The 18,580-nt window shown below is 42.7% G+C and overlaps 1 long non-coding RNA gene across 1 annotated transcript; it reads left to right on the plus strand.

Annotated features, from left to right (window-relative positions):
• The first annotated feature begins 817 nt into the window (after positions 1-817).
• On the plus strand, positions 818-18,192 carry LOC133272766 (uncharacterized). The gene is made up of 3 exons (XR_009744563.1): positions 818-2,049; positions 9,419-9,486; positions 17,482-18,192. It is a non-coding gene; the product is annotated as an uncharacterized LOC133272766 (long non-coding RNA).
• The last annotated feature ends 388 nt before the right edge of the window (positions 18,193-18,580 follow it).

Raw genomic sequence — 18,580 nt, forward strand, 5'->3', positions numbered from 1 at the left:
GGCTTCACAACAACCTGCTCTACTTTCAAAAGAGAAGGTCTTTATGCAGCCAGAAGGGTCTTTGAGTAAGTCCTTCTGCTCCAGAGTTTTGGTGTTGACTGTTCAAACCTCTTGGGGTGGTGCATCATGGTTAGACTGAACTACTCAAGAGCAATTTGGGGGCATTAGTGGCTTCTACTAGATCTCAGATGTTTCTTGCAGGGCTTCTTGTGCTCCTACCCTGATATTTCATTTCTTCCTTTTTGTTTTAGCCACTTTTTACACTAAACCAACGTATTTCTTTAGTAAACATCCACAAAAGTCTGGTCAACATCCAGTGTTCACATATTGCTTTGGAAGACGTCCATGTTCATGGCTGCTGAAAAAAAGAAGTAGGAGATGAAAACATCACTCTTTTCTTTGCTTCCAATCTAAACGCATCCTGGTCATTACAGGTGGGAATGGAAGAGCTACCTCTTGTTGTAGCTGCCTGATATTTCTATGGAAAGAAATACTGATTATAATGTTTCTAGATTATATGAACAAGGGCAAAATTTTCTGTTGTTACCCAGATCTTTAGCAGTGAGAACAAAGATCATGGCATTCAACTTCCAGGATGCAAAGAAAAGCAGTTATGCCAGTCAAGTCAAGTCAAAAAGGTCTGGAAAAAGCCCAGGTTGTATGTATGCAGCAAAGCAGCAACAGACGTATTTGAAGGTTCTTCTCTCCCTGCAAAACCTTAATTTGCTCACTTTTCTGAATGCATGCAGGCACCCTCAGTAACTGAGTGCTGTGCTGCTGGAAATGCACAGGCTGCCCCTTCCCTTCCCACCTGCTCTGTGCTGCTTCCGGGGAGACTTGTTATTGGCAAGCATGTGGGCCAGACCGCAGAACTCCCTGGCACAGAGGTGGAGGGGAAGGGATAGCGTGAAAAAAGGAGAGCATGGAGGCACAGATTTTGGTTCCCCTCTGGAAGTTGGAAGGGGAGAGAAACTATGACTTGGCCTTCAGGTTAGGAGTGAGAGCTGAAAATGAGAAAAGTGGAGTAGTAATGGTTTGGCAAAGAAATTAGAGCTGGGTGAAGAAGGCACCTGGGTCTGAGGGTTGGGAGGAGGATCCCGCTGTCTGAAAGAAAAGGAAAGCTTAATGAGGGCACTCCAAGTAAGTGAGAAGCTGTGTGGAGAGCTGGAGTACCTAGGACTGGCTGGGTAAAGGAGTCTCAGACTTCTTGAGCCATAAAGAAAGGGTTGGGACATGGTGGGAAAGCAGGCACAGGCAGAATTTTCATCTGCGGTGGAGCAAAGAGAGAAGTCCAAGGAGTGGAGAACAGATTGAGAGGGACTGGCTTCAGGTGGAGTAAGTAAGAGAACTGTAAGTCTCTTGGACCTTGCATTGGACCATATTTATTTTCTTAGGTTAGCCTGCAGAAGACAAGATCATAGTGATTTTTGATTTTAATGTAATTTGCTATTATGTTCCTAAACAAAAAAGGCACTTGCTACATATATAAAAATATACATATATACATTTATTTATTCAGAGGCATACAAAGATGGTATCTGCATGCTAGATGTTAGATGTGATGTGGTAAAAATGATAATTAAATTGCTTAGGATAACCATAAGCCCCCTTCCCTCCCATGTGTTTGCTGAGGGTACAGAAAAGACACCAGAACAACACTTTAGGTGAGACACCTAGAAGGAGGCTGAAGCTCAGGGTTACAATGCCTAATTTTGAGATACCTGCATTTCCAAGGGAATCCTCAGTCTGTAACAGCACTCCAAGTTATCGTAATTACAATTGTGGTAAGTGGGCACCTCTGGAGGGGCATGCTGGCTGGCCTCAGCCTGCTAATAAAAAATGGTGAGCAATGGCAGTTTCTCTTCTCTTATCAAGAATTGTTCTCTTCTCTTCTCTTTCCCGGGTGATTTTGGAGAGCAGGATGCAGGCAGCGAGGGTGAGGATCGTGTCACCTAACTTGAGATGTCTGCAATGCAGGGACCATTTTCAGTCATCAGGAGACACAGCTCATCTGCTGTGTCTGCTCTGGGATGGAACGCAGTGCCTAGGGTAAGTAACTCAGATACAGCTGACTACACCGAGGATGCTAAAGTTGAGCAAAATTAATGTGATGCCTTAGTTAAAAAGCTAGGCATTTCCAGTGATAAATAACAAGCTTTGAGGATGTAAGTTTTGAATGTGGTGCTCTCCAGGGATAATTCAGTGCCCAGCCATATGTATCTAGAAAGTTGTGGCACTGTAGTTTTCCTTCATATCTAGTTCTGTGACGTAAAAGATCCTGTTGGTGTTTTCGTTGAGCTTCTGCATTTGCATTGGGGTTGGTAAGCAAGCCAAGGCTGCTCTTTTAAAAACCTTGAAGCAGAGAGTGAGTCCAGTTACTTTTGAATAATAGTTTTGGATTCAAGCACCAGAACGAAGTGGTGGTTTCATATGGGTTCACCTTTGGCGAGGCAGGAGGAAACTGCTTCTCTTGCTATTAACTCATTTGAATGGTATCTTGTGAAATGTCTGCTGAAAGGCAGTGTTCACATGATTGGGATAGTTAAAGTGGATTTTGATGAGAGGTAAATGAAGGAATATGTATGCACATACATAGGAATACATATTTCCCACACCTGAGATACTTTCCTCTATTAGTTATGGGTGAGATGTCTTTTCTGCTTGACTTTGCCGTCACTTCAGAACATTTTTGGGCAATGGGTCTGTGAGGCATACGGATTAAAAAAAAAAGCCTTCTACAGCTATATTAAGTGTTGGCATCTCTCACAGGACTTTATCACCATTTTTTTCCCCCTTAAATCTCCTACTCCTGGATTTATGTAATTAAATGACAATCTCGGCTCTTGTGAAAAATAAAAAATATCATTTCTATATATCATGATTCTAGAGGGATGCTTTAAAAAGTGATTTGAAACTACCCTGAATGTGCAGCAACCAACAGAGAAATGAAATGAAAACCACATTTATTATTAGGAAAATCCTGAAACTTTTAACTGTACTTGTCATTTTTAAAGTTGACTTATGATTTAGACTAGACATTAAGAACAGATTTCTAACTTTCAGTTGCAAAGCACAAGAATAGATTGCCTAGAATGGCAGTGGGAGGATTTTGAAAATAGATTGGACAAGTGTCTGCTGGGAATGGTTCAGCTACAGTTGATCCAGCCCGATGCAGAAGGATGCGCAAGTGACCTCTAATTCTGAGCTGCAGCACATTGTGCTCTCTGAAGGCTGGCAGTGGTCCCCTCTGCCAGTGCTGCGGCAGGAGCCTGGCTGGGTTATGCTGAGGTGCAGTGGCCAGCAGGCACAGGTGGATGAGCCTCTGTCCTTCCTGGGATGTATACTGTGACAGGGAGTACCAGCTCTGACAGGAGGGGTGTCATGGTTGGGATCGGCCCCCTGACCTTTCCACTTGGCTTCACCAAGCATATTTTCGGTTATAAGCAGCTTCTCTGGGCAGCCAGGAACGAGGTAGGGAGTCACCTTCTCTGCAAATGTTATACATGAATAAACACCTTCCCAGGCTTACTTAACCCCAGTCCACTGTGTGTCTGTTTCCCTGCTGACACACCATTAGCTTCTGAAGCATCTACATTTCCTGAATCACAACTGAGATAACTTATCGTTCCAGCTGCTTATCTCAGACCTGCCCTGTGGATCTGGTGGGAAGATTTCCCCTTTAGCATGTAACAACAGGCGCCCGATACTTGCTTTGAAATGTTCCCCTTCTTTAAAAAAAGAAGATTTGGGATTCTTGCCCTGTACATTTTGCATCTCTCTTTCCATCTCTATGCCCATATAGCTTGGTTTATTACTATCGGACTACTGCCCCATATCTTGCTGCCTGTGATATCAATTCCATCCAATATATGCCCCGGGAAGTTTTGGGTGCATTAGGAATATCCTTGTCTTGCAGTTGTCAAAGTTAGTGTGCCTTTTAGAAAGTGGGCAGGGAAGGGATTAGGTACATATTCAGGAAACTCTTCTGGAAGCTGCAGGAATATAGGAGTGCAGGAACAAGTGTCTGTTTAATTGTCTTTTTCATGTCTATTCTTCTCTTAACAAATCCTCTAGATATCAAGTCACCACATACTATGTTATGCATAGGTTCACTTTCTGGGGAAAGAGCAGATGCAAAAGCAGCTATAGCAGCTAGTGTGATGACCCCGTAGAAGAGGAAGGATGGGACTGGAGAGGAGTATTTTCAGGAGACATCCCTTTGCGGTCCCTCTTCCATAGAGTTTCACCCTGCTCCCCAGGGCAGCCAGGTGTGGCATCGATGGAAGCTGCTTGTCTGGTAAGCTTCTCAGCATCCTTTCTTGCAAACATGGCAGACAGGGTATGCTTCTTGTCTCCACTGCAGCTGGAGCTGCCAGCGAGCCCCTGGCATGCTTGGAGTTGCACAAAGGTGCGCTTGCTGCTGCATGCATCTCTGCAGAGCCTGACCCCAAAAAGGTGTGACCCATCTCATGTAAGCTGCTGGCTCAGTTTGATCCCTGTGTTTATGCCCACCACTATAGACTTCACTGGGACTTTTTTAGGGGATCTGCCATTTAGAAATGTTATAACGTTTTCTTATTGTAGCTTTAGGTAAGAAAACAGACACGCTGCAGGATAGGAAGAAGATCAGGGCAAGAAGTTGAACCTATTCTTGCTATACTGAGTACTGATACCCCTAAATCACCACTTATGTAATCTTATCCAAAGTGGTGGAAAGGAACATGTAACTAACCACAGAGTCAGGATTAATTGGCTGCAATTTTATTATGAGAGAAATAAGGAGTATGATGGACACACTGGTGCTATCATCTATAGATAGGCTCCCTGATGCTTTTCACCATAAGATTCTGCTTCCTTCTGCTTATGTAGTTTTGCCATCTGTCTTGATTCGAGTGTTTCAGTGCTTGATGTTTTCATCCAGATCAAGATCCAGGAGACAAGTGAAAATATAAGCAGCCTATCTTTCATTTCAAACAAAAAAGCATCTTGTTTTCAAAGTTGCAAAGTTTGAAAGGGAAGCCTTGTGAATGCAATGAGAAAGATAACCACCTCAACTGCAGGTGCCTGCTTCTACTACTATTTGAAAAACAGTTTTACAGCTGATCTATGGGGCTTCTTGTGCATGGCCTGATTTGTAGTTTCTTAATGCTTGGGACTGGCAGTATTGTTTATAGCTTTGCCAAGATTACAACAACGAAAGAGCTTTCTTTTTCAGCTAGTCCTTGACTCCCGGCAAACTACTCTGGAAACAGTTTTGTGGTTCAGTCATTTTAGTGAATGAAATTAGGGGAAAATGATATATTTGAACATCCTAAAAAAAAATACCACAATTACTTCATTGGGAAGATCTGGCACAATATGCTTTGGTACAGAAACTCGGCATTCTCTAGGACAAGGAAGTGCCTTTAACCAAGCTCTGATATTTCTGAAAATGCCACTTTACAGCTGCTTGTTGAGGCTGGGCCAGATACAGTCCTTGCAGGCTCCGTATACATTTAACATGCTCCACCCTCTCTCCTTACCCTGTCATGATTAGATTGTAGAAGGAGAAAGAGATCCCAAGTGAGTGGGTTGGGGAGGTTTTCCCTGCAACCTCTCTTTATGGTGACTTTAAGTTTCTGCGTTTCTGGGTGGGGGAATTGCCAGTAGTGGTCACTCTCTTGTGATCTTATGTTTTTTGTCTTCTGGAATGCCTCTGGAATATGGAGAGGAGGAAACTCCCAGAAGTGCAGAAAGACAGAGGGAGGATGCAGGTTCAGACAAGAAAAGAGGAGAAAGGGGAAAGCAGAGCAGGAGTTGGATGAGATTAAGAGAATGAGGGAAGCATCAGGGCCTGAAGTAGGACAGAATATGATGCTGAATGGGGGGATCCAAGGGGCAGGATCCAAGACTGTTGTCTCTCAGCTCTTGTGTTCTGACTTTCAAGTAGCAGTGGATGCGCTAGCCTTGGACATGCTGCCACACACTTCTGGTGAGTGTCACTTAGAAGATAACAGCCTGTTACTGCCATTATTTCAAGTAAGAAATGGTTCCACAGAGCTAATTGTGAGTGGAAGACTTAATTCTTCTACCCAGTGATACATTTATTTTAAAACAAGTAATAAAGTTCTCCTCCTCCTGAATTCCATCTGTCTGAGGGGTATGAAGGTTGAATAATTGAGCCTTCAAAAGTTACAGCATGCCAGAATTAAGTTTCTCTACATAAATTAAAATGTGCTTGTGTGATCACGTATCTGGCCCCAGCTGACTAGGACTGGACATCCAAATTTGAGTGATCCCTTGTGAAGAGTTTGATCAAAAGACCAAATGCTTTTTAAAAGGTTTTAGTTGCACATGGCAATGACAGATAATAACCACACATTGTGTGTGCATTATTTTCATCCCAAAGCCTCCCTCATAATGTGGGTGGAACACTTCATTTGTCATTGAAAATTAGCCCTCACCAGGAAAGGAAATCTGACCTCTTATTTGCTGGAGCACAAGCTCATTACGCTCTTTCTTCTGGCTGGAAGTGAAAGAAGCCATCACCTTTTTATTTTGTTGGGGAAAACAGAGAACAGCATTATGCAGTGCAGCGTTGAGTTGAATGGCATTATGCAATGCAACATGGAGTTATCCTCACCAGATGCCCTAAAACTTTTCAGTGATAAGCCACAGACACCAGTTAAAGTTGTATTGTTCCTTGTCATGATGGCTGGTGCTCACCCTGACCTTCCTGGCCCATCAAGACATGCTGTTGCTGGAAGAGGCTGCAGAAGTTTCCCATGGCCCAGCTTGTCTGTGCAAATGGGCACAGAGCAGCTGTAGCAGCCTTATAGCCAGAGCCTTGGTTTGACTGCTGTTTTCTTCCTCCTTCTCAGTCACTGCAGTCAAGCTCCAAAGAGGTGAACAGAGTGAGAGTAACTCTTGGAAACAGGGGTTTATTATTTTTCTGGCCTTATATGCTTCGTAATCTTCAGTAATGACGCTGCAAAGGCAGAAGTCTCGGTTCCACACTGAATATGCAACACTTTTTTATCTACTAATTCTTGAGTAGACGTGAGCCATCGCTGCGCCAAGGAAAATTAGGTTTGTCAGTTCATTCCCATTTTAAAAACAATCTTACAAATCTGCATGCTCTCCATCCTATCTATAGCTCCTCTACCTCCATCTTTGCACAGCATAAGACCCAGGTTACCTGGGCTCCTGTGGTGCATGCAGAACACATGACATTCTGTTCAATTTTAATGAAGAGCATTTCCAAAATTAATTATCTTGAAACAAATATTAAATGACTGCTCTGTAAAACATAGGAAGAGGAATTATTGCAGAGGAATGAAGGCTGTTATGAATGTTGCTGTTGCGCTCTGGTTCGCAGCCCTCATGTCCTCCCCCAGCCCCCAGCCCCAATGGAAATAGCAATGGGTACGAGACTCCTCTCAGGATTTAGACATGTGCCTTATTTCCAGCAGGCGGGTGACGCCAGTGACCGGATGTGCCCTGAATTAAGCGTGTCTGTAAGGGTATTTTTTAGTGAATTGAGACTTCCACTTGTATTATGCTGAGGCCAGCAGACTTCAGTTAGCTCTGGATCTGACTGCAGCACCTGAATCTCCCCAGCTTTCCAGCCCTGTGCCCCCTCACAGGCTTTGCAGAACTGCTGCCTGTATCTGACTGCTCTCGTGTTGAAAGAGCTCTTGTTCCTCTCCAGTAACTCTTCAGTATGCTGTTTATGGTTTGAAGTTATAAAGAGCTAATAGGAAGCCACCGGTAAGCATAACATTTTAACTGTTTCCAATGTTTTTGCTTTCAGTAAAAAGATACCCCTCTAAAATAAGAAACAGTTCACTTTGTTTATGCAGGCAGCCCAAATTTATCATCTTTTATCCTGATGATTAATACATCAGTTAGGGTGGGGATTATATCTGTGAATCTTGCCCTTCCTGAAAAAAGAAGTAAAAAAAATAATAAAAAAATAACAAGAAAAGAAAAATTAAAACCTGTGTGATGACAGGTGGAAATGGGCTCAGATAACAAGGATTATATTGCAAAGTCTAATATGAAGATGGGTTATAGCTAAACCTTGCCAAAATTAAAAAAAGGAAATCTGATCAGCATGGAAGGCAGCTGAATCTGACCAAAGACTTATGGAATAAAGTGCCATTTGCATCCTTTTTCTTTTCTGCAGTCTCAAAGCAGTGATAAATAGTACAACAGAAAAGAAGTGGCAGTGAAATGCCTTATTTAAAAACTTTTTTATATATTAATCTCTTTTCAAAAGGAATAAAATAAGAAACTGAAAGTAAACAGTTCTATTTAATATATAAAAAGCATATAAAATGCATTTTAAGATTTATGTTTTTATGTATATGCGTTTATACTTCTTTGTTGACAGTAAAAAACAAGAGAATGAAAAAGAGATCTCCATTTTTTTTCGTACGCATATTCATGCATCTTTTTTTCTAAGGTATCCAGGTGTCAGAAATCACTTGCAATATACATGAAACAGGGGTTTACTGTGAAACGCAGTTTTACCAAGTAACAGAGTAAATAGGAGACTGTATGTACAGTAAATGGAACCTAAGTATCATATCATGTAGTAGAAAAAAATAAATAAGCCAGTCTGTGTCCTTCTGGCTGCAGTGTTTTAATTCCACAGCAAAGGGCCTGGTTGCCTGTCTGCCTGCCACACTGACCACATGAGGTAGTGGGTGTCCAGGCTGGCTCCCCCTGCTCCAGCACCCAGCATGGCCATTGAGGACATGGGTTCAGAAGGGTTTGGCCAGCCTTTTGGGACAGATGTTTTAAGAGAATTTGACTTTTACATATATACCTCAGCCACGGGCTGAATTTTCAGAACAGCTTAGCTACTGGGTGCTGGGCTGCTTGGAAATACAGATATTTCCTTTGGGTGCTCATGCAGGAACAGACAGGGGCAGGTCTATGTAGGGCTGCAGTTCAGGAAGTCATCTCTCTCCCTAGGGGACACTTCCAGAGCAGCAGTTCCAGCTAGGATGGTAAACTCACATGGATGTAGCTGTGTGTCGTACTGTCTGAGCTTCCTTTGGGCACCACTCAGGAATGCCAGTGGTTGTCAGAAAGAAGCAGAGCAGAAAAATATGCATACGGTCTAAGACCACCCTTAATGAAGGCCATGGGAGTTTTGCTTCTGCTTTGGAGTAAGGAGATACTTCCGACCAGAAGAGTCAACACTCATTACTGAAAGCTTTGAATTAATCTTTGATTGAAGCCTAGTATGTCCACAGCTAAGAGTTAGTACTTTGGTCTACTTGCCATACTTCTGTTCATATGTAAAATAATGAAAAAGGTGTGCTCTTAAGGACACTTGTAGGCTGTACAATGCTGTGCTGAAGCTTTTATGGCATTGATCCAACTACTTTCTGCAGGTTATGTAAAGTAATCTTTCTGTATCTCACAGAATTTGCATCCTGGGAGTGATTGATACTCTAAGTGTGATGAAGCTGACTGCCATCCCCTACCACACAGGTGTGTGATGAGTCCTGGTTTGAGGAGTGCTATTATTTACTGCCAAGGTTATTTCATAAATTCAGTTTCACACTTCTAATTCAGACCTGCATGCTTTCTAATGCTTTCTAAAGCATGCAGACCTGCATGCTTTCTAACCCTAACCCTAACCCTTATTAAGTCATCATTTCTTGAACAAACTAAACCAAACTAAAAGGCACTGGTAATAGATTGGTTTTATTCCACTCCATAAATGTATGAAGTATTGTTTTATTATACATTAAAAGTATGATTATGTGTGATGGCACCTTTGGATTATGTCAATGGATGAGCACCACTTTTCGTTGCTAGCTTTAATCTCAGAATAGATCACTTTTAGTTTGATCACTTTGCTTTAGACAGATCACTTTGCTTTACAGCAGAAAAGGTAATTGCAGTTGGTCAGATAGTTGCAGAATTCAGCCTTTCTAACCTCTGCCACACATGAAAACAGGGCAGACTCCCAGGAGTGGGATGTCTGGTCTGGGGCTGCATTTTGGATTTGTGCTGGAAACAGTGTTGGCAACACAGGGATGTTTTAGTTATTGCTGAGCAATGCTTAAACAGGGTCAAGGCCTTTTCTGCTCCTCACACTACCCCACCAGTGAGTGGCTGCGGGTGCACAAGGAGTTGTGAGGGGACACAGCCAGGACACCTGACCCCAACTGACCAAAGGGATATCCCAATCATACAGTGTCATGCTCACATATAAAGCTGGGGGAACGTGGAGGAAGGGAGGGACATTCGGAGTGATGCTGTTTGTCTTCCCAAGTAACTGTTGCATGTGATGGAGCTCTGCTTTCCTGGAGATGGCTGAACACCAGCCTGCCCATGGGAACCGGTGAATGAATTCCTTGTTTTCCTTTGCGTGTATGACTGCTGCTTTACCTATTAAACTGTCTTTATCTCAGCAGCATAAGCTTTCTCAATTTTACTCTTCTGATTCTCTTCCCCCATCCTAATGTGGGGGGGGGGGAGTGAGCCATCCTCACAGAAGATAATTCATATGGGTAATGAAGTGGGGTCAGTCACAGACATGCATTTTCTGTGCAGATAGCGGGAAACCATATAGAAAAAATCAGTGCAAAGACCACTCATTCTGGAGATGGGAGCATTGCTAATTTGCTGTGTATTTTACTCCTTTTAAAACAAGGATGTGTGTGGCACTTGCTTAGAATGGATGCTTGGCATTGATGTCAGAGTAAATCCATATACTTCCTTTATATTAGATCACTGTTTTATTTCAAGAGTTACATGCATACAGGATGACAGCAAGCTGATTTTCCAAATTGCTCTGCTTTGTCACTGTTAGCTTCTGGCGTTAGGCCATCGAGATACTCTGTTTTTGAGATGTGCCCTGCCAGTTCCAGAGTTGTCTCTCCAACTATATCACCTTTCCAAAGGTCACTTATGTTCCTACAGTAAGTGGTACATTTGTTTTTTCTCCATAAATAATGATTCTGTAGCTGTACAAAGAAATAAAACCACAGTCTCTCCCAATGTAGTGCTCTATTGAGAAACAATGTATTGAAAACAAATTCTAAAGGAAATGCGGCTTATCACTGGCTGCAGTTTCTCAACTCCTGTGAATATTCCCTACCACAAGGATCCTATTAAATAAAAGGGATTTTTGAATAAAATATTTCTCAGAATCTTTTGCTTCTCAATGTGAACTCTCTGGTGTATGAGGAATCACCTACCAGGGTAAGTATTTTCCAAGCAACAGTGTGGGAGGTTTGGAAGTGCTGAGGAGGCAGAAGTACCAGGGAGGGGGAAAAATGCCTTTCTGTTTTGCCAATACATTCCTGGCTGCCAATTTCCACATAAAGCTGCAGATGCTACACAGGAATGGGAACTTTCAGATAGTGTCACACAACTCTTGAGATTCACTGCCACTGAAAATATAATTAGAGATCTGGTTATCCAGCTAGAGGTCAGGAAGCTAAAGTTAATTGCTAACCTGTTTATCCTACTCAAGGGATAAAGCACATAAATACAGTTAGAAACTGCTGAAAGCCTAAGAGACCCCTGCTGAAAGCTTGCTGCAGGCTTAAGGCAACAGTTTCAAAAGTGCCTGAGGGAATGAAAAATGTGGGGGCCCCTGTATGCCACCCGCACTGGTACAGCAAGCTCTGCGGTAGCAGCCTGCAGAGGTCCTGCTTGGCCACAGTCCCATCAGCAGACTGCCTCCCTCATCCCTCCCCCTGTTATCCTAGGCAAAGACTCTCTATAAAGCAAAGCTCTTCTGGAAGGGGTAGATAGATCCTCACTGACTTAAGAGGGGAAGGCCCTTGAAGAAACCAGACTTAGGGACTCTTGAAACAGGTGCCCCAGACTTTTGTTTAAGCGGCTGCAGTTTACAAGCCCAGTCCTCCAAAGCCTTACTTGTATGAATAGTCCTTACCCTTCAGCCTAGTGTGGCTGAAATCAATGCCTCTTCACATGCCCCTTTCATGCTTAAATGACAGGAACCACAAGTCGTTTGTTTCCACTCCTTTCACCACCTGATTTCCTACATCAAAACCCCCACATCTATCTATTCTGAGTAGGCAATGAAGTCCCTTATGCCTGTACAATGCAGCCCACTTTCAAACGGAACATTTTTTGTTACCCCTTGTTCTTATTAAAAGAACTCCTGTGCATATATAGACTTTGATTATCAAACCACATAATTCAGGCAAAACCGAACAGGACTTCCATGGGGCTGAGGAAAGTCACTCCATCATTCCCTAAAGGCAATCTTCTTCCCGAGTCCCTCCTCTCTCCCCTGGAATATTTCTGGGCTACAGCACATGAAAGAAGCCAGAAGAATTATTTTTGTATCAAGGAAATGTCATTTTATTTTTACTCTCCCCACACTGGAAAAAACATCCTTTTTTTATCAAAGTTTTCCAAAACATTTTCCTCCAGCACAGGTTGAGCGTGGTGTTTCTCTCCCCTCATTTTCACCACTGAAAAGTCAGCAACCCAGTTCAAGCCGCTCGCCTGGGCTCCCTCAGCGGTGGCCAAGAGAAAAGGTGCAGGGTACTCCCAGCACTCTGCTGCATGGTGGGTGACAATTCAGCTGGAGGGATGAGTCTCACCCAAACCACAAGGATTAGAAGTGATTGCAAAGCAGAAAGGTTTTGCTGGCTTAAATGGTGGCCCTCAGCTGTGGCAATGCCTCTGCCCCTTCATTCAGAGTAATACTTAGGTATAAGCCAGACTTTTAAGTATGTGCTCACTGGCTCCAAAGAAAATTAAGAGTGTGCTTTAGCCTTGTCCTCTTACTGGCATGCTCACCCTAATACTCTGTCAGGGAGCACATTATTATTGCCTGTTGCTTAATACAAACATGATGGAGTCGTTGATTCATATTATTTAATAAGGAGATGACTGACTGTTCTACACTGTCTGTGTCTTAGGAGCAGTAAAATGAATCCATTAACTTATTAACTTTTATTTTGAAATCTTTCATGGAACTGTCATGTTATTTTGATTTGAGTAAGAGATTCTTCTTTTCTAACAACTGTTCTTTTGGTCCACGGAGACTCACGTACTTCTGTTAATAGGTCAGAATTATGAGATGTATCACTCATGTTCAGAATCTTTTTGTAGTGTATAGCTTATTAATAATAGATTTGAATATCAAAAATAATGATATGCTGTTTCAGCATTTAATTTTGGGGAAACATTCAGAACATTTCCCCCTTGTACTGGCGCAGTCAGTGATGAAGATAGAGAGACGAACTGTACTGTAGGTGGGAGCAGAGACACTGCAGCAGCTAATGTGAGGCTGAGCTTTAAATTTTTATGACAATTCATAAACTATTTTTCTAGCCGAGACCCTGGCTAATCGCAGCCTCTCCCTGACAATTTCCTTGTTCTGATTCTCGTGGATTTAATAGTGCTCGTGGGGGGTGAGCTGGGTAAGATAGCTCGCTCTTGTAAGCTGCTTACGAGTGTGTACATTTTTCTTCAGGAATGTCATGTCTTCGGCAAGCTGTTTGCAGGCGAGTGATTTCTCTCTTAATTCTTGTCTGTCTAATGGTTTTACTAGTGGAGGGTGGACATGTAAATTCAAAGTGATGGCTCAGAAGCATTTATTCTTGGCAAAATTGTACTGGGTTGTTATCTTTTACATCTGGTATCTCTCCGTGCCTCTTTCATCATCTCCTTTCCACCCCTGGCCTCACCACCCTGGGGCTTTCTCCAACATTTGCCATATCTTCCTTTTCAGATTTACCCTGTGGGCACTGCCAGAACTCTTTTCATCTACTGTCTTGACTAATGGCATCTTTTCTTATATACATCCACACAACAGCTCTCAACACCTGCCATCTCCTCACCTTGCCCTCCATCTAACTTTCCCACCACGTGGGGAGAAAGGTAAGACACAACAAATGTGGTTTAAGTAGTTCCTCATCTTGCCAGCAATAGCTCTTACACTGTTGGTGAGAACTCCTTTTCTAACCCCTTTTACTGCTGGGAAGATACAGGCAGCCTCCTAAGTTCCTTCTCTTCCTTTTTAAAGGCAGAGGGAGCCTTGCTCACCACCACTGGAACTAGACTGGATAACTCAAGGGCTTGTCTCTTGCAGTGTCAGACTGTTTGTTTTGGTAATTTTTGGCCCAATCTTTCCACTTCCAACTCTGCTTTATCCCAGAACCGTTGCCCTGTGTGAATGGGTTTGCTGTTTTACCCTTGGGGTTTGATGTTCCTTTCTATAGTATGTGCCAGGAAGACAGTGAAGCAAAACCTAATTTTAAAATGAACATAGTTTTTTTGGCCCCTGTGTGGTGATGGTGACCTCTGCCTTTGGCAATGTATCCCAGCTACTACTGTTAGGATCATCTTTTTGGCTGGTGGCTGACATCATGTTTAGTTTTTAGCTCACATCTTGAATCTCTTCACCAAAGCCCCACTCTCCACCGTATTGAACACAACTTTTCTCTCCTGCTTAGTGAGATTTAGGTCAGCTTCAATCTCTTTGTGATTGCTGTTGTACCTTACTGTAGTGACTCCAGCTTTGCCAGCATCAGCAGTCTCATGATCCTGTCCCTGTGCATGGGCTGTCCTTTCTGAACCAGCTAGTTCACACGTTACCACCTTACCTCTACAATTCCCTCTCAATGTCATTGCAGCTGAAAGGCCTGCAAAAATTGCTACCCACTCAAGGCTACGTACAGGACCAATAAATACTTTAAATATCTCTTTTCTATAAATATGGCTTTTAAAGATGTTTGGAAATATTTCTGGCTGACTCTACCATCCAGGGTGAGTCACTTCAGCACCAGCTCCTGCTGCTTTTCCCTGCATCTTTCTCTCTCCCATCAGTCAGGTTGCTTTGTTGAACCTGTTAGCTGCAACCTCCATGAAACTGGTGCTTTTCCTCTCCACATTGATGACCTCCAACTACTTTATTCCAGTGGTTATAGGCAGTCTCTGTTGATACGATGGAGTGGCATGGAAAGGGAGCATGCTCCTGCTGCCTTTTCCCAGAGGAGCCAGATGTTAGGAGGCATTAGGGGCATTCAACAGCAGGAGATGGATTGAGAGAAATCCCTCTTAAAATGCTGCAGGGTGGCATTGCTGGAACATATCTGCTGGCCCTTTCACCTTCTGCAGTGCCAGGTCCAGCCGCCGTGTGGAGGGAGAGCACATTCAGGTGGAGGGGTTGCTGGCACAGGTGGGCACTGAACTCATGCAACCAAAGGTGTCTGCAGTGAGTGTCGGCAGTCCTGGGACTGCAGCGTGCCCGGTTTGGCAGGAGTCATCTGCAATTTAGAGCGCCTCTTACTTGGAGCGAAAGATTTTGGCATGGACAGGAGTCTAGTTAGAAGCAAAATGCTTCAGTCCAGGGACTTCTTATTCAGTGAATTTGTGTTCTGCTGCCAGAGCAGAGCTTCAGGTTTATACTACATAGTATAAAACACTCAAACCCAAAAACTTGACCTATGTATAAACCTCATATGATAAATACTGCTGGCCCTGAGATAGAAAAGTGAATTTAAAGGCAGAACATAGCTTGTCCTTACAGCCTTTTCCCCACCTTACAGCCCCTTTTCCCCCATTGCTTTTCTACCCTGTGCAGGCAGTGTGACCAAATATTCTCAATGCTTCCCCTCCTCATGTTTTACATATATTACATATATGCCTTACAGTAGTGAGCAGCTTTAAAATTGTCGTGTGGCTTACCTCATCCTCTCAACCAGGAATTTCATAAATAAATCACTGTCTTTCATACCTTTTTTGCAGATCGCATCTGTCTGAAGCGTGTGCGCTTCAATAAGTGTGCCTGACAGAGAAATTAAAAAGAAAAATCATCTCCCAAACAGAAACTGTAAGAGGCATGTTGAGCTAAACACTCTCTGCACATTATTACAAGCTGAATATGATTTGAGAAAGAGTGTTTAGAAAGTAAAGGTGACATTTTGTTTCCCTGAGCTCAGTGGGGCAGAACTTCACCTGGGGTAAATTGAAGTGGTTCATTGAAATCAATAGCTACTTCGCACTTGCTGGGACCAGTTCTGCTGAATTTTAGCCATTGGTTATTGAAGGGGTTATTTTTTTCTGAAGGAACTAAATATTTCTTCATAGCATGCCTTGCTGTTGGGATTTATTCAGTTTTCTATGAGTAATTCAGAGAGATTTTCCATTGAGACAGTTTTTCAGTAGAAATGGGGATTCCTAACTTAACAGATTTTTTAAAGCAATTTATATATATGCTTTTCCTGGAGAAAATTGTCACATAAATACATAAATAGATGACTAGTGAAAAACCCCAACTTCTTTTTTTTTTTTTTTTTCTTGTTTGTTAAAATTGAAGCCGTTTTAACAAACTGAAAGTGACCCTGCATTTGATCTGGAAATACTATGCCGATGCCTTATGGGAAGTGTATTTTAGGGATGTAAAGCTTTTATTTCCCTCATTACTCTGTATTCTCCTGTTTTGCAGCTGCACTGTGAAAAGGACAGACCCCGTGAAGCTCCTTGAGAGACCATGGTGACCGTAAGGTCCTTTCCAACCCTAACTATTCTATGATTCTAGGATTCTATGGTCTGTGAGAGCAGCCCCTGGGGGAGTGTGAGGCACTGCTATGTCTATGAGGCTTTGCAATGATATGCTTACCTTGAAGGTTTTTTGGCCATTTTCCCTTTAGCTGAAGAGTCATGGACTTTAGAAATCCCAGAAAAAGAATCCCACCTCATCCCATCTTCTTTTCCATCAACAGTTTTGAGTCATGGGAGTGATGGGAAGAAGAAGGAGGGAATCCCTTTCCCATCTCTCAGGTTTTCTCAGAAGGAACAACCCCCCCCCCCCCCCCCCCCCCCCCCCCCCCCCGTCTTCTGTTGAGTGCTCTCCTCCTGAGAGTATTTGGACAATGATTAATGGTCCTGGTGGAGATTGCACTTCTTCACAGCCTCTAAATACCTCTCTGTTATGGAGCTGGATACATGCCACGTCCAGTGGGAGTATCAGAGGAAGTCCTGGGAGGCAGTTGCACCTGTGGAAATTGTGGGGGGGTGGTGTTAGGGCTCTGGTGGAGGCTCTGGTGGAGGCTCTGCCACCACACATCTTTTAGCCAGCCAAAGCTGCTCCCTCCCTCCAGTGAGACCTGCCTACCTGCAGTGTATATGGGCCAAAGGGCAGGTTTCCTGTATCTTTTAGTGAATAATAAATGTTTACGCCATTCCTGTTTTCATTTGAATGCACTGTAGATAATCTGAGTGATGCTTATTTGCAGTAAGACCACTTTACACCAGGATCTTGGTGTAAATTTGCCCTTTATTTAAGACCTTTGCTTGTTACCAGAAGGGGTTAAAGTCGCCCTTGTGGAAAGGAGAATTATTTATGCCAAAGGCAGTTTGACTTCAATCCTGCAGGAAGGTTGATTTTTCTATACAGTTTTATGTTTGGATAGTGCTCAGAAATAGCAGTATAAATACTAAATGCGTACCTAAAATGTACGTACAGGCTTTTCTTTGTTTTTCTAGTGGACACAACATAGGATGGCCCTGCCTGCTTCTTGCTGGAGTCAGCACCCCTCTCTAACTCTCACCTTGCTTCAGCTATGTGTGAAAAAATATTCACTCCAATGGCCTCAAGATCATCAGAGAAACAGCATCATTTAAAGAGGGCATGTGAATACTTAGATAGAGCTTTATTGCATTTTAATTGCTATTCCCTTAAACCTATAAATATACCCTAATGCTAAAATCAGTTTTGAACTTTTAAACTTGATTTTAAGGCCGTCTTTTTTTTCCCCTTTCCTTAACTGAAATGGGAAAAAAATACCTAAACAAAAATCTGCATAATGATTGTGCACTGTAAGTTGCTGTGCTCTTTTGCATAAAAGATTTTCCATATTACAGCAGGGGGCTTTCTCCTGCTATGTCAGTAAGAAGAAGAAAATTCATTTCTTACACCCGCCTGTCATTTGCCCTTTTATGATCGAACCGTATACCATCAGGCAACCACAAAAATGACAAAAGCTTTTGCAACTGAATACATCTGATAATTGCGGTGTTTGGCTAAATTTAGGACTACAGTGGCTGATACTGCAGTGTTTGGTAGAGGAAAAAAATGAAGATACGTTGTGTTATCCTATTTTACAGTCTGCGAGACTTCAGTAATCACCTTACATGATCCATCACCTGAAACAGTGTTTCTATTCTGTTAAACTTCTAGATTTTAAGGATTTTTTTTTTTTTTTTTTTAATTTTAAGGATTTTTCTTTTTTTTTAATACAAACCAAGCCTCTAACGCTTCAAAGAAGGGAGTACCCATGGGGTTGCCTTTTCGGTTTATGAATTTTGAGGTTAAAGCGATTCACTTTTAGAGAGAGCCTGCAAGACATGTTCAACCCCTGGGGTTTGTGAGCTTTGGGGCATGAGGGCTATGAGATCTTCCCAAGAAACGTGTTGCTGTACTGGTACTGTAGGAAGTTATAGGAAAGTCAGGGAGGTTTTGCAAATGGAAATCCCACAGAATTTTTCCTTTATATAAGGGAGACAATCTCTATGTATGTGCTGCCTTTGGAAGCATCCTGTGCAAGGTACTTGTGTTAACCAAGAATATTGTATTTACTCAAAT

This window comes from Pezoporus flaviventris, unplaced genomic scaffold (genome assembly GCF_033815535.1).
Source record: "Pezoporus flaviventris isolate CSIRO_AGI_PZ_B2104156 unplaced genomic scaffold, CSIRO_AGI_Pfla_v1 ptg000031l, whole genome shotgun sequence".
Taxonomy (NCBI): Eukaryota; Metazoa; Chordata; class Aves; order Psittaciformes; family Psittacidae; genus Pezoporus; species Pezoporus flaviventris.